A 16,688-nucleotide genomic window follows, 5' to 3' on the forward strand; every position below is an offset into this window, starting at 1 on the left:
TCATACAGGGCAAACTTATCAGGGCTGCTACGCATTTGCATTAACACACACAGATCGCTCCTACAGGCAGGCCAACCACTCACACTCACACACACATAGGAAATATGTAAAAAGGGATGTTGAGACACATGTTTTACAGGAAACCAAACAGTCGAAACCTGAAAGTGACGACGCCACGCTACCAGTAATGCAGCCCTCCATGGAACTATAAAGGCTAAAAAAAAAAAGAAAAAAGGTACTTCCATGTCTGCTTCACTAAATGTGCACTTCAGACCCATATAACTAGATTTAAAAGTCAAATGAATGTAACTGCAAAATATCTGCCAAGCAAGATTAAGAAAACAGACGATGAGGTTGATTCACTGCTGTAATCCCAAAGGCACATAATAGGCTCATTTGTGTCCATTTAGATCCTGATAGGAAATTGTGCGTGCGTGTACTCATTTCTATTACCTCTTTAGGACCTTTTCAGGGAAAAAACACGGACTGTTTCCAGCACCAGTAGTCCTCACGAGGACTTAAGCCCAGTCCTACTGAGAAGAACCTCATTTCTGAGATTAAGTTGTGATGAGGCTGTAGAAATTAATGGAGGTCAATGCTGTGTTCTGACGAGAATAGCTGCGTGAACCTCTGTGTAAATGTGTACACGAGTGTGTGTGTGTGTGTGTGTGTGTTTTGGACAGGCTCAGGCGTTGTAGTAGTTCAAGTGTTCTGTCTGAACAATCCTACGAGAGTATCCTGTATGGAGTAAAGAGTGTGTAACCATGGAAAACGCTGGGCGTTTCCATGACACCCTGTCATCAGTGAAGCACACTGCCAGGATGTCTCATGTTCAGCTGTCACTGCGCTCCAGTGTGTGTGTTCACTTGTCTTTGTTACCTCTTTAGCACCATAAGCACTGACCTTGTCAGAACCAGTAGTCCTCATAGAGACCAAAACCTGGTCCTGATGATGCAGAACCTATGTTTTCAGAAACTGATTAAGTTAAGGACCAAGATTTGAATTGTGGTTAGGTTAAGGTTGGGGATAGGCATGACCTGGTCATGTTTAGGCTAATGCCTTATTGTTTAGGCTGTCCAAATGAATGGAAGACAATGCAGAGTCCTAATAGCGGCACAAACCTGTGTGTGTGTGTGTGTGTGTGTGTGTGTGTGTGTGTGTGTGAGTGAGTGTGAGAGAGAGACAGAGAGGGTTTTTTCTTACATTTTTATAGAAATATGAGAAAGCATTGTTTCTGAAACGCTTCTCACTTCAGTTTGAGTGCGTGTCCTATTTTATGCCAAGTATATTCTGTATATTTATGTGTGTGTGTGTGTGTGTGTGTGTGTGTGGTAGTGCCTAAGCACCATTCATCGTCAGCAACCTGACAGCTGGCTGCACCCATGATTGGGAGCAGATGGGGGCTGTGGTGTGTGTGTGTGTGTGTGTGTATGAGGATGATGAGGAGGAGGAGGAGGAGGGGTGCGTGCTCTAGTTTAGGTGATGTATGGACTCTCACACACCAACAAAGACCCTCCTTCAACCAATGTGTTTCCTATTAATTGAAAAGGGGAGAAAAATAGAGCCAGGGAGCAAGTGCTTAAGCAGGAAGAATTTATGGCTCAGCAGTGACAAAAAAAAAAGAAGCAGCAAATGACTCCATCTTTTATGCAAAAGTTGGGGGGGGGATAAAAAGTAGCTCTCTGGGGCGTCTACAGGCAGGGACAAGAGACCCTTCAGTGCAATCACTACTGCTCTTTTCTTGCTCACTTTGACACAGCCATGAAAACCAGAGTGAGTGTAATGTAGTTAGCAGCACGTGGCGCTGCTGCTCATACTGGCGTAAAGCCTGAAATATAAAAGCTGTGCGAGTGAGCTTAAGATGCAGAGGTTGAGTCAATAGAGAAGCTTTAAGCTTGGAAGTTGCCAGAGCCTTTTTCACCGTCCGCTCTCCATCAACGTGTCCGTTTATCTCCTCGCGCTGTTTTGATAGCTTGTCACCGGAGATCTGAACAAGTCGTCATCCTTTCACTGTATGAATGTTTGTGTCCATCAGTGCGCTCGAGCAACACAATGAATATCCTCCGCAACAGCGTCGCCCTCTTTGTTTAAGCAACACCGTTTAAAGAGGCAATAAAGAGAGCACTGTTTGCCATGGACGCCCGTACAGGAGCAATTAACTTCACAGATGTATCATGATTTAAATGAAACACATCCCGCCTCAATGACGCTGTCTCAATAAGAGATGGTTAGAGCTGCCTGTTTTAATTCACTTTGCTGTGATGTTTGCGATCAATCAATCAAAATCAACTCAATCGAATTCTGTTTGTATTGACCATGTTTATAAATCACACTTCAATCAGTGGGTTTCAACAAAGTGTGACATCCACATTCAGGATGTTTACTGGCAGAAATTGAAGCTATGTTTGAGTGAGTGTATAATCCAGGTGAGTTGACATCACCTTCAAGCACTTTCCAAGGATTTCCACGACAATTTCCCTAAAATTTAAGGACACAATGTGCTGGCATGGGGCAACTTGTAAGCAACTTGTCACTTTGCACACTTTGCATCTGGCCCAGTGGGATCTTGGGTAAGTCAGTATTTGTAATATGCATGGAATCTCACGTCAACAGCAGAGAGAGACAGTGGACAGTGTTCACAACACCACTAGTAATCATGACTCGACGTTTGTTCTGTGCAGGCCTCGTCTACGTACATCCAGCAAAGCAGGGCACATGAAACAGTAGGTGGCGTCGTAACAAACAAGGAAGACATTTACATTAATATCAATATTAACTTCAAAATTGAAGCATTTTCAATGTATATTTGGGCGATTGGGCACTGACACTTTTATTCAAATTCCCAAACTTTCAAGGATTTCAAGGAACCTTGATAATTGCTTGATGTTCATAGCTTTTATATGCAGTAAGTAACACCTTTTTGTTTGTTGAAAGGTATTATAGCAACATTTTTTTTGTCTTAAACTTGTCATTATGATGTCAAAACTGACTGCTGTATCCAGAAGACTTGAGAATATATCGCTTACCTGGTGTCTGTCTTGAGGAAAAGTACCTATTGGTTTATCTTTTTACGACACACATAAGTCACAGGTGTGCTGCATCCATTTCCCACATAATACTAACATCCCCACGTCTGAGATCTCAGCTGACAACTAAATGTTTAGTAAGCATTTTAAAATGTGCATTATCTTGTCTTGAAAGTCAATGGGCCTTTGTTAGAGCTGCCGATAAGTGTTCAACTAATGTTCACTTCCAAATACACATTAATTATACACAGAGGTAAAATAATATACCCCACAGATCAGACATAAAAACATGGGGACGTATTGGAGGGGAACATATTAAAAACAATACAAACTGCTTTTTTTGAGCATTTAAAACAGTATAAAGTGCTTATGAGATTATGTCAAACAATGCGTTTGAATTATAATTATTAGTGCACTCGGCCCAAAAATCTCACACTGTGGAAAGGAAAGGTGCCAAAAAATGTGATAATTGAGAAACTGTATTACATTAAAAAGGTAGTTACGGAAATATTTGTATCACAAATCCACACACTTTGACTTCAGATCAATCCATACTGTTGTGCTTGATCAACAGGTCATTTAGCAGGTCATTCATTTTGTTAAAGTTTCATCTATAATAATTAGAATTAGAGCTAGAATTAGAAGACAAATTACAGTTACAGGAGAAACTGGTGCATGGCAGTTTTCTGCAGGTGATCTTCTTCACCTGAGACATGACAAGTACATTCTTTAATTAACTGCTTCCAATGATTCTGTACACCATAAATAACTGCTTTGTCCGTCACTTGTTTGTGCGTTTGTGTCGCATATAAAACGACATCATGGTAGTTTAGTGCAGCTGTGCTATGACGACCCCGCCCACATTGAAAGAGTTGGGCTAGAACTGTAAAGTGCAAAAGCGCCATAAATGCAGAATGCCTAACTCTTATCTTAACCCTGACCTAAGGAGGATCAGCCAAAATGTCCCCACAAAAATAGGTTTGAACCAGACAGAAGACTCAGAAAATGTGAATATTGCTGTGTGAGTGTGACGGAGTGACAACAAATTTCTCTGGGTAACAAAGTCCATATGAATGTGCACACTCATCAATCAGTGTGTGATGTGCATGTGCGTCAATGGTTTGCGGCTATAAACACTGAAATACCCTCCACTTCAAAATGCATGAATGTATCTTTGAAATAAAAAAGTCACAGACTCCTGCAGCAACAAAAACTGGACCATATCTGGACACTATTACAGACCGTCAGTGGAAAATGAAATACAAATGACTCCAGATACAATTTGGGGTACAGGTTAATGAGATTTCAAGCCTACATGTTTTTTTTTCATAATATGAGGGAAACTCTCTTCATCACAGAACAATTATTTTCATTTTTCACTGATTGTGAGGTTAACAGCTGCAACACAGTGTTCACAGTAAGTAATCTAACAGGAAGGTCACTGTGACACTGTACTGGCCGTTTGCAGCAACATTAGGCTTGGTGACTATTCGACCAAATGCCAAGAGTGCCTCACTAAAATAAATAAAACAAATGGCCAACACTGATAAAGTTCTAGCCTGTTGCATGTGATTGTTGTTTACCAGCAGGAGACGCAGCGTTATTAAAAGGGACTTCAAGAACTTGTTTTGTTTTTTTTAATGCCTTGGGTTTGGGCTTAATAGCACTATATCCAACGTGAATGAGGCGAGAGGAGAAAGGGAGAAAGGAGCGGTGGAGATAGGAGAGAGAGCAGGGGCAGATTGTGTAAGAGTTGTGTTAAGTACTCTTAGACTAGTTTTAGTAAAGACAATAGTAATATTTTCATCGTATAATGGTGTTATTCATGCTAGCAGCAGCTTTGACAGCAGCACCTATTGTGATTATAATTATGCTGAACATGGTTAAATGGATCCGACACCCGTCTTCCTTTATTCCTTTCATTTCTCGTGAGTTTTCTTAACAATTGAAGCAGTGGATTCAAAACCATTAAACCGATCAGCTCCAGTGACAATGAGGATACGAATGAAATTTTCTTACATGATTCTGGCTCCAAAGATTCATGTACTACAATCATATAGTCCGTGCGTTTACATGCATGATAAATGTCAGATTTTTGTCGGACTAAGACAATAATTTGGTTTTCTTAATGTCACGTTAATTCTTTAGTCCGACTAAAAACAAGCTAGTCTTAGTCGGACTAACATACCTGGAAACTCCTGCACGTATATGCTAAGTCAGGCTGGAATCGAACTTCCTTCCCACTATTTGACACGGAGGCTCTTGCTCTTGTGGTTGCTGTGTTGTTTCTTTGAACAACACAGCAACCACAAGAGTCATGCTTGATCTAATGTACAGCAGGTACGAAACATACAGAACCACAGCACGAGTCATCTCGCTATTTGTGGTTTGTTTTTCTGTGACGTTAAGGTCAACAGGAAACTGATTAAATACGCACTAGCTTACAGAGAGATAAACTCCCACCGATGGAGGTGGAATAAGATGTACACGGCCAATACATCGATTTTCTTCACCACATATATTCAAACTCGGCAAGTTGTCTGATTACCTGTCTTAGTCGGACTATGGCCTTAGCTCGACTAAATGTGCATGTAAACGAGAGTCAATGTCAATAATTGAATAATCTATATGATATAACTTATATAACTTTCTTCAGTCGCATGTCGATATATGAAATATTATAAAACCACAGTTTGCTGGTTTCTTCAACTTTCACTCACGAGCAAAGATAATCTGACAGGACAATTATCCATTCGAAAATGTTAATAGCAATAGCCCTCTTGGCCATATTGTCAGCCCTAGTTCAAGTGCGTTCCCACACAACTAAGCCTTCTCAAATGACATCTTGCAGAACACAGTTTAAGATCAATTTAACACATTGAACATCGAGTAACTTGTGAAATGAACTAAATTACACACCGCTAATCTGCCGCTGGTGAACATGTGATTTGAACTAGCTAAAGAAATGGCAGGACCAGTCAAAACTGAGAAGTAAAGATACACTGAGATTAGCTCACTGCAGATGCATCATTTATGCACAAGTGTATTCATCAACCAATAACAAAAAACTGCAGTACGATATGCCAAGTTACGTTTTTGGGGGTTATACAAAAATATCACATAATTAGACCACAGGAGAAAACAGATGCTTGTGTTATGATTCTAAAAACTCTCTTTAATAATTCTTGCGGGATCCATAAGTTTAAAAAAGTTACAAATGATATATAGCAATCCCAAAATATCTGTAGGAAACTTAAAAATTGTATGAAACACATTCGATACGACATTTATTATCAGTGTCTGAGCTTGATAAAATGTTCAGGTATCTGGCCAAACAGAAACCATATCCAAACAGGAACCGTACGCAAGTAGGCGCCAGATCAAAACAGGAACTAGATCCAAACAGTTACCGGATCCAAAACAGGACGGGCCATTAAAACAAAGTTTGGAGTTTTATTTGTATATACTAACAACTAAAGCCTAAAATGCCACAGGTGAGAATAGACACACCCTTTGAAAAAACAAGATCTGTGAAGCATCAGCAGGCAAATGCAGTTCATGCAGATCCACTAGTTTGTCTGATGTAGGCTTCGTTCTTTTTTCCCCCTCTTCACCCTCCATCTCTTCTCTCTTTCTCTAACAGGATTCTTCTCTCTCTCTCTCTCTGCATCTGTCTTGTGTAAAGACTGTGAATAAGGGAAATTGTGTGCGCTCTCGCCAGCATACACAACAGCACAGTGAAGAGCACATAAAAGTACATTGTGTGTGAGAGTGTGTGTGTACTTTGGGTGACTCTGCTTTCGTTTTGCTTCACCCCGGTCCCCCCCCCCTCCAACAAACCCAGCACTCACACTGGAGCAAAATAAGAGTCCAGCCACATCTTGGCACCTCGCCTCCCCTTAAACAAATCAGACCATAGAGGCTAATAAAAAACTCTGAGTCTAAAGCTTGCCTCGACAGACGAGGGGGTACCAAAGAGGGGAGGCATACTCAGTTACCCCACACCGTTCAAAGAGAACTTGTGCAAGACAGAGCCTTGTTTTTTAAGCACGGACAAAAAAGTGCTAGTCTCTCCAGTGTCACCAACATCCACGACCGCTCGTCTTTGCTGTTAAATGGTGCTTGGATGTTTTCAACTAGTCACCAAAAAAAACAAATACAGTTGCTCCTTAGTTCAGTGACAAAGTGAGAGGGAGCTTTCCACCTTTCGACCAATTACCGCTATCATAGCAGACAGGCGGCTGCTTCAAACTTCACACATCAGAGACGAATGAGAGGAGATGGAGGATGAGGGGCAGCAGAGTGAAAGTGTCTGGCTCAGGGAAAAAGGGGTCAGGCAGGTCGAAAAACTACAATGCTCCCAAGCATCCAGGGCGTGTCGGCTGTAGGCCGCCATCAAACATGCATTTACATATTCAAAAAAGGAAACAGGCATTTTGCATGAGTCATCCTCTCCACGAAGGTAGAGGCAACCAGACTCGCAGCACCAGGCTACAGCCCACGGCAGAACGGACGAAATCTCTTACAAGGAAGTGACCATAAAAAGACAATGAGAGAAACATTAGTGTATCAGGTTTGAGTAATAACAGCTTGAGGTCATTTTAAAAATGACTTCACGGTGCAACATTTGCTTTGAGTACAGACAGACAAAGCATGCTATAAAACAGCCTATGATCTTCTTATGGAATACAAATACTATAAGACCACATGTGAAGATTTCACACACAGGTTTGCATATTGTCTTACATATATTTTGGACAGCCTAAACAAAGCCCTCTCCCTAACCTTAACCATAACCAGATAATGGTTAATGCCTCATGAGGACCAGGCTTTGGTCTCCATCGACAACAAACTAAACTGTGCTCTTGAATGCACAAACACAACAACATCATAGATGGCAAAGCAAAAAACAAATCTGCAGACTTGGCCCTTGACTATCAAAAGCCAGGTTTCCATCATGGTACAGTTTCGGTTTGGAATGGTAAAGCCCTGGGGTCAGACTGGATTGCGTGTCTCTGTATCTTTACTTGGTAGGCAGGGTGTGCGCCTTGCTCAACAGCCATGTCAGCGAGATACACAGTGGCCACAATGAACAATGACATCAAATGCAACACAGACAACACAACGGAGCAGCTTGGGTTTTTTTTGTGCTCAGTTTGTGGCCGTTTGTCTCAACAAGACGTCAAGCTTTGTATGAGAATTGACCGCGGGCATAAGGGAGTGACGCTTTTCTGACGCTAAATCTCGCCAAGGCTGTCGTGGGTCGAGCTCCACCCGTACCGTACTATACCATTACTCTAGTACCCCAAGGAACAGGTGCCACAAAAATGGAACAGTTCAGGCCGGTTATTTTAGCACCGTTCCTAAAGGAAACGCAAAAAAATACGTACCAATAGTCAAGTCACGTGTGAGCGCGATTGTCTCGGAAGTTACAAATGTGTAAAAAACAAAAAAAAATCTTTACTGTTGAAATGATTCTGTTGCTTATCGTATCCCGTACGGAATTTCTTCATTTCTTCATTCATTAAGTCAGACTTTCCCCATCATTCCTCACCTGTCAGTACATGATGTACTGTAAGTAAATGGGCTGCTTATTTTTCTTTGTCAAAACTTCATGACCCCACAGTGAAAGTGCAACCTGTGCCTCTGTGTCAACCAAGTCACTCTCAACGCACCAATGATGACATTGTCTGTCAGGTACGGACAGTCATACAACAGATGTGAAAGTTACCTTCTGGAACATGAAGTGAGCTGCTGGGTATCAGGGTTAACGAGGGATGACACTGGGGTCATTAAAAAGCTCCGCTACTAAAAACCCTCAAACGTTGACCAGAATGCAATAGTATGTTGTCAACAACAGCTCCTGCTATTTTCTTTGAACTCGGCCAAGTGCTAAGCTAAGTGTGTAAAGGGGACAAAAGAACTAAGAGGGTGAACAGCATGAAGGAATGGACACGTGTGTTAAGAGATGGTAACAACACTGCAGAGCCAACAGCCGTCCTCCATAAGATAAGGACAGTAAACCACACGTGCCCTCACTTCTCACCTTGAACTGTGCAAGCAATCACAAAACAACATATGTGAACATGTACCGTTCATGTGTATCAACCCAAAAACTGACTGCATTGTCATCGTAGGGATGTGCCTTTGAAAATCCAACAGATAAAATATTCTTAGCTCGAGTCCATGAGAGCTTGTGAAAGTAATGCAGGGTCACGGTCAGGGCGTGAAGTTAACTTTTCAGGCCACCAGCCAGTGCAGCAGGTAGATTTAAAAAATGTTTTGTGGCTTAAATAAAGGTGAACGACACAGAAAATGCATAAGCATGGTTCTAAAGTCCTGACTTTACAGCTTAATGTGTGTAAGTGGCTTTTTGAGGACTTGTTGCCCCTAATTTGTGTCCCAGTTACAAACGGATTTGACTTTGCTGTTTCTGATCCATACATAAGACGGCGGGACATTTCTTCTGTAGTAACGTCACAAACAAGCCAGTCACAAACTTTGACATCCGTGGCAATTGACCACTTTGCGTTTAAATGCCTTCTTTTACTTTTCTTTGAATCTTCCTCGTCCTCCGTTTGATGGTCCGTTGTTACAACCGGCCAGTGTAGTGGCTAGATTGATAGTTTCACCCACCAATCGTTAAAATTTACTCGCATTTGGCGTGTGGTCAGGTGTTAATTTCATGCCCTTGTCACAGTATATTGAGGTAACAAGATGCGTTCAAAGACCCTGGTAAATTTCATTACTTCTGCAGGATCTACAGCGTGTTGAGCTTAGAGGAACATTCAAGAAACCTCTTAAATTGTGTTACTTCTGCAGGCACAAATGCAGCCCACTAAATAAATAGCCATAGGCTTTAGAGGTGGCTACTTTTCCACTGTTCCAGCCTAATTAGTGGAACAGGTCAATCAATAAACACACCCCCCGACACACATCCCCATCTCTAGCCACGCCTCTGACTGTTATTCTGTCACCAGTGCAAGTCACAGCTTTTCCTTCTTTTCACAGCAGAAACAATATGCAATTCAAATTTCAGCACCGCCAACTTCATCATCTAAAATTGTCACACTGATGAATAAGAGCCAAGCTCCTCGAAAACAGTTTCAACGAAACCCAAATACGTTCAGCTTCGGGAAGGTATTTCATTGCTCAACTGCTGGATTAGACTGCAGGAGGTGTTACTTCATTGCCTGGCAAACAAGAGAGTATTTGCTCTGTAATTTAGCATGTAAACACAAAATACATCAAACCGGGAGGTAACATGAGGACAAGTTTCGCTCCTCCTCCTCACTCGAAAATCTAAAAATAAGAGGAAGATTCATTTAAACTCCCCCTCCACTGACAACTGTGGTTACTTCACTTGGATGTTTGGATGACACTGTGTGCAGAGTTGGTCTTCATGCTTATTAGCTGAACTTGAAAAATCCATGCTTGCCTTGTGTACATGAGATTTTAAATATTCATGTGGGAGATACAAATTTGTAAAGATGTAGTGGAGTTGTGATGAGCCCTGAGCAGCTTCTCGTGTCCAGCTCTGATCAACAGTGATGTAAATATGTGACCTGGGGTGACGGTGACCACCATCATTTCATTTCACTAAATCATTTCTATACCAGTCTATAGGCTACACACTGAATGGTTGAGCTAACTATTGAAGCTGGTAGCAGCCATTGAAAGTGTGCTGTACTGTTTTTATCTTATTCAAATAATCAGGAGAGCGTCTTACTCATGCAACCCAACTTTTACCCACATTTTCCACAAACACGGAGGCTGTGACGCTGACAGCAGCAGCTAACCATAAACAAGACACAATTATTATAATATTATAATGCATTGCTAGTTTGCAGAACCACCTTGGAATGGATTACAAGTTGTTTTGTAGAGTGTTAGGTGCAATTCTCCTTTTCCTGCTTTGTGGCTGTCGGATCACACCGTGCTTAAAAAAGACAACCCAACACTTAATTCACCGCTACTCGACTGACTGTAATACCCCCATTCCCACTGGTCACAAAAACCTGTTTAATCCTGGGTTTAAACTAGTATTTCACCAGAGGGAATGTGTTTAATCAGCATTCACTCATGGGCCAAATTAAACTCTGGTTTTATCAGCTCCGGCTGATTCTTAACTCAAGGGTTTAACTTTGACAGTTTTATGCGTGTTTTCTCACTTTTGGCTGCACGCGAGCCTCAAGGAAGATGATGCATTCTGAAGTTTTCTCAACAGCTTAACACAAAAGGGATGACGACCATTTTATTTTGAAATTAAGATCAATTTTGGGTGGAAGATTAATGATAATGTACACACCGCACACGCCTATAATCGGGGAAAACATGTGCATGCAATAGCACATCAGTGCAATTTATGTGAAAAATGAAGATGACCAGTGTGTACTCTTACCCAAATTCCACCACTGATCCATGTGTAAGGAAATAACCAATGACACATGTGAGTCAAAGTGTAAATAGTCAAATGTGTTCAGTATCTTAGAACGAATGCAGAATTTGCACACAGAGGCAGTGAAATAATCAAAGTCAATAAATGAAACTTAGTGGAGTTGAAATGGAGTTTTAAAGAAGAGAGAGGGGTTAGTGTGAAAGAACAGCATGTCAGTGTAAAGGTGTTTTTTCTCAAAAGATAATTGCATGCATATAAAAACCCAAACCTCTTCACTGCTGCCGGGAGAAAGTGCACTTCTGCTGATGTAAGTGTGTGACGATGAGTGAGCGTGTGTGTGTGTGTGTGTGCGCGCCAAATAGCTGTGAGACTTTCTTTAGAGGGAATGGGACATAATTGGCTCACAATAACCCATCAGTGTGGTCTTAGTAAGAGAACACCATCTTCTCCTAAACCTCTTTCCTCCACACCTCCTTCCTCACTCTCTTGTTCTCCGTGGTGACAGTGAGGGAGCAGATTCGACACATGAACACCACCCCTCCCTCACTGTCCTCCCCCTCCTCCCTCTGTTTATTTACTCAGTCCAAAAACTGCACCGCACAGGGGAAAAAAAAAATAAAAAAAATGACGGGGGATGGGAGGTGTGGAGGAAGAGGAGTGAAGAAGAGAGGAGGGAGCGAAGGAGGGAGGCAGATACACAAACATACACACTGCAGATTCAGCTGCACACACGTGGATGGGACATGAAGGCACTGCGCATGCGCACACACGCACACGCACACGCACACACACACACACACACACACAGAGTCCTGGTGGAGCATCTAAATCACATTAGCTGCCTGCCTGCCCTCCATCACTCCCACAGACAAAAGCACATGCCGGAGAGGCAGGGAAACTGCATGGCAACATGCATAACCACCCACAAACAAACACACACTCGGTCACAGGGCAGCCAACACACCTTACAAACATACGACAGGCAAAAGGAAAAAACCCAGCGGTCCCTTCCTCGCAAATCAACTGGCATTCCCTCGCACACACATCATTGTCAGGGCACATCAGCTCTACGTTCAGGGACGCACTCGTTCACTGCTGCTGCTGCTGGGTTTGCTCAGCAAAGTTACATTAGCATCAAAAATGATCAACAATTATATGATAATCCAATGGAGGAAAAAAAAACATGGTCGCTTTAAATATTTAGATGGGAAGCAGGGGCAGAGAAGAGAGGTATCAATCTTGTTTCTCATTAGAGGGGGGATGGGGCCCTTATCTACCTGTGCGTGTGTGTGTGTAGACACAAGTTGTTGTGGGGGACCCCTTATCTTGAAGATGGTGCGGGGTGCATGTCCGTGGGGTGCTCCTTACCCAATGAGATGCATGGTGAGCCTCTGTGTGCATGCGTGTTAGCGTGTGTGTGTGTGTGTTTTATCTAATGGGCTGTCTCACGGGAAAAGTAATTGGCTGGCACAATGTAGGGGAGGGAGAAGACGGAGAGGAGAGAATGGAGGACAAGAACGAGATGAAAAGAGAACAGGAGTTAAGTTTTAAGGGGGAGTCGGACAAACTTGATGTATGTTCTATACACTAGAAGACCATATGGTACACCCATTGTGTAGCAGACGCAAGCAGGGCACCGCCGCGCAGGCAGCCCTCATCCACTCGTCTATCAAGCTAGTCTCTCGGCTCCCTCCCTCCCTCTCTCCCCGTCTCTCTCTCTCTCCGCCTCTGTCTAGTTAACTCAATAACATCCCCAGCCTCCTCCTCACTTAACTGGCTACACATAAAAAAAGAAAAAAATTCTCCTCCTGCTTTCTCTCGTCCTAGACAACTGGTTCTGGCTTTCGTCTCCTCCACACCTTAATGCCATAACAACCTGTTTTCTCATTGTGGAGCCTAATCCGAACCAAAAAGGATTATTTCAAATCGCATTAAAATCTGACAACTGACGGTCCTCTGGATGCAGCATCTCCATGATGATGACAAGACTGTGTTTACACATGCACATGTGAAGCACAGGAGGAGGGGAGGGGGAGGACACTGAAATTAACTTGGAGCAACAAACATTTACAGTAGACACTTCACCACACTGTTGCCTCTGGCCAGCAAACCTGTTTAATCCCAGGTTCTTTAACCAGCGTGAATGTGTTTAAATGGACAAATGACTCTGGAATGCATGTGGGGTTTTTAATCGGTTTCGGCATGTCTGCTCGATTATTTACCAGAGACAATCTCCCTGACGTTTGCAGCGGCCCTTACTTTTAAAAAAACTTGAGACAGCGCTCAATGACATTTATTCCATTAATCAGGTCATATAAGATAAGATAGTCCTTTATTAGTCCTGCAGTGGCGAATTTTACATTGGGTCCAATATCGAAAGATACAACAATAACAATAGGACTATAAAAAAAGTAAGAATAGAATGTACAGTTTCCAGAATATATACAGTATGGGCTTGATATTTACAGTATAAACAAAGATTGAACATGGGAAAGGTTTGATTTAAAGACAGACCAGAATGAAACATGCCAAATTGAACCATAACATAATCACGAGGGCTATGGTGTTTTTCCCTTTCCCTGAATCATTTTGTTTTCGGCACATCGGTGACAACTCACACTCCGGTGAGAAAGAAAACACCACTGGGCAGAACAACCACTGGCAGTGGGAACGGTGTTAATCACCTTTTTTCAGAGCGCTTCACCCGGGTTTAAAACTCTGGAGTATGTCCTCTCATTTTAGTGGGAGAGAGGCTTAAGAGAGGCGGCTAATGGTCAAATGCAGCTACAAGCCCGCGTGTCCGTCTACGCGCATGCATGTGGCATCAAAGCGGCAAGTAAGGGGGCGCTCTTGTCTCTTGGCTCGTGGAGTCGTTTAAAATCGGCCCTCCGCACACATACAAACGTGCACAAACCCTTATGCACATAAAGCCCCCGACAAGTCGTTTGATGTGTAATGAGAGAAGCCATTAGCAGTAAAAATGGCCTCTCCCCGCCCTGCTGCTCAGCAGATCTTAGCCAGAGCCAGTTACATGTCTATTTATACATTCACTCCCCTTTAGATTTTCTTCCTCTGTAACAGGGAGCAGTTTGTGCTGCAAACTCGCTGCATTTGCTCCTGCCCTGCTCTCCCCATGTCTTCTTCTACTGCTTCTCTCCCTCTGTCTCCTCTCCCATCCCCCTCAACATGGCTGTCTCCTTCCTCTCTATACCCTTCCCCCAGCTCTTTCCTGCTCTGTGCCTCCCTCCCTCCCTCCCTCTCATCAGGCTATATGCAGCGAGGCACAAATTCATAGGGAGAAAGAGAGGCAGCAAAAGAGAGCAGGAGATAGGAGGAGTTTGAGACAGAGACACGGTTTGGACTGAAAGAAAGCAAAAACAGCAGCGAATAACAGACTAACGGGGCGAAAGAAAAGCATAGACGCCACATAGAGAAAGACACAGAGAAAGTGAGAGGGTATCGGGGACGGGGTAAGCTGGTGGGAGACCAGTGGCGAAGAGGAGGAGGAGGAGGGAGAAGCTCATGCTTGCTACAGGAATGGGCGTTCCTCTCCCTAGATTCTGTGGGGTCAAAAGTTTACCGTGGTTTTAATTTCACCTTTCCGCAGCCAATCAGAACGCGTCCCTGGCTGCTCGGGGAACTTTGACCCACTCGTAGAATTAGACTCTGCTTCTCCACAACTCTCACTTTTTTTTTTTTATTTTCTACATTTTTCTTTTCTCCCCCAAACATGTTTATCTGAGAGTTGTAAAAATGATGACTTTTTTCTGTTTTCCTAGCAGACACCACCAAGAACACGCTTGGGTCAAAATCCACAAGATCCTCAAGGATGAACAATGCACATCACAGCAACGACAAAGGGAGTCCACAGTCCACACTTCACCTGATCGAAAACAACATTAACGTAAATACTAACAGACAAGGAGCAGAGGCACACCCCGCACACTGCCTGTGTGCAGAACGGAGGGTGTATAATCACTTGTTTGTGTGTGTGTGTGTGTGTGTGTGTGCGTGTGCGTGTGTTTAGGCATGCCAGTGTGGAGAGAGTGGATGTGTGTGTGTATCTATGAAGGGGGAGGAGGGTGCAGTTAGATCATAGCATCAGAGAGGGGAGGGACGGCTCTGCAAATAGAGCGAGCAGAGAGTCGGCATGGCTGGCGACAGCAAAGCAGAATGGCTTCAAGCAGCTTGTAAGGAGACTAAATTGTGTTTGTGTGTGTGTGTGTGTCTGTGTGAGTTTTTCTATAGCCACTTCATCACTGTCTGAGTGCGTGTTTGATTAATTAACAGCCTCGGTCAGTGAAGAAGCTCCCTGTTGTTCTTTTCTCCAGATATCAACTGCACAATTGCTCTCACACCCTCCTCTCCCTCCCCCTCCATCCACCTGACTGAGATAATAAGGTGCATGCAGGCGCTTGTGCATGTACACACACACACAAAGAGAGCAGCAGGCGTTCATGAGTGTATGCATATATTTGATGAGGTACAGCCACCTTCCACCTATAGCTGGTTCTCTTCCCAGATTCTGTTTTATCACCGAAAATATCACTTTTAAATCAGGGATGATGAGCCCAGACAAACTTAAGCATCCTTATTTTAATTGAATATCAGGGGGGAAAAAAAGAGTTGAATCCAATGCTATTTGCAAACCCCTAAAAATGATGTCAATGCTTCACTATGCACTTAGCAGAAATGTCAGCCGCCACTGTCATGTGAGCAGGACGTGAGTGAGGGCTGCAAATGTCTCCCTCACAGTGAAAGCACTATATGTTTTTGAACTGGCTGATTATCACTGATGATTCAGCACAAACGTCTCATTAACAGCTTTTGAATTCAATATCTGACATAAAAACTCACCTCTGGATTTAAACGTGTGCTGGTTCACCGTTTACCCTTGCAAGTTGTGGGTAATCTCGGCTAATCGGCACAAGATTGACAGACGCCGAGTGTGAAATATTCAATTTATGACCTGCAGGAAGACCTGCTGTCGCATTCCTGACATTTCATAGACCTCAATGTCATAGCCAGCATGCCAATCAAGGGCCAAGATGGTGTGGTGGCAGGTGAAACACCAACAGAAATAAAACATCGGTCTATCGTAGAGAAGATGAAAACAGAAATGCCAATTAAACAAATTCACATTTGTGAAAAACCCATATTAAATTGTGGGATTGGGGTCATACATGAAAATTCAGGTACTTAAATTGACACCAACTGTTACTATTACTGCTTTTCTTACTACGGGTTTTGAAACATCGACATAA

This window comes from Solea senegalensis, unplaced genomic scaffold (assembly GCF_019176455.1).
Source record: "Solea senegalensis isolate Sse05_10M unplaced genomic scaffold, IFAPA_SoseM_1 scf7180000015233, whole genome shotgun sequence".
NCBI classification, from domain to species: domain Eukaryota; kingdom Metazoa; phylum Chordata; class Actinopteri; order Pleuronectiformes; family Soleidae; genus Solea; species Solea senegalensis.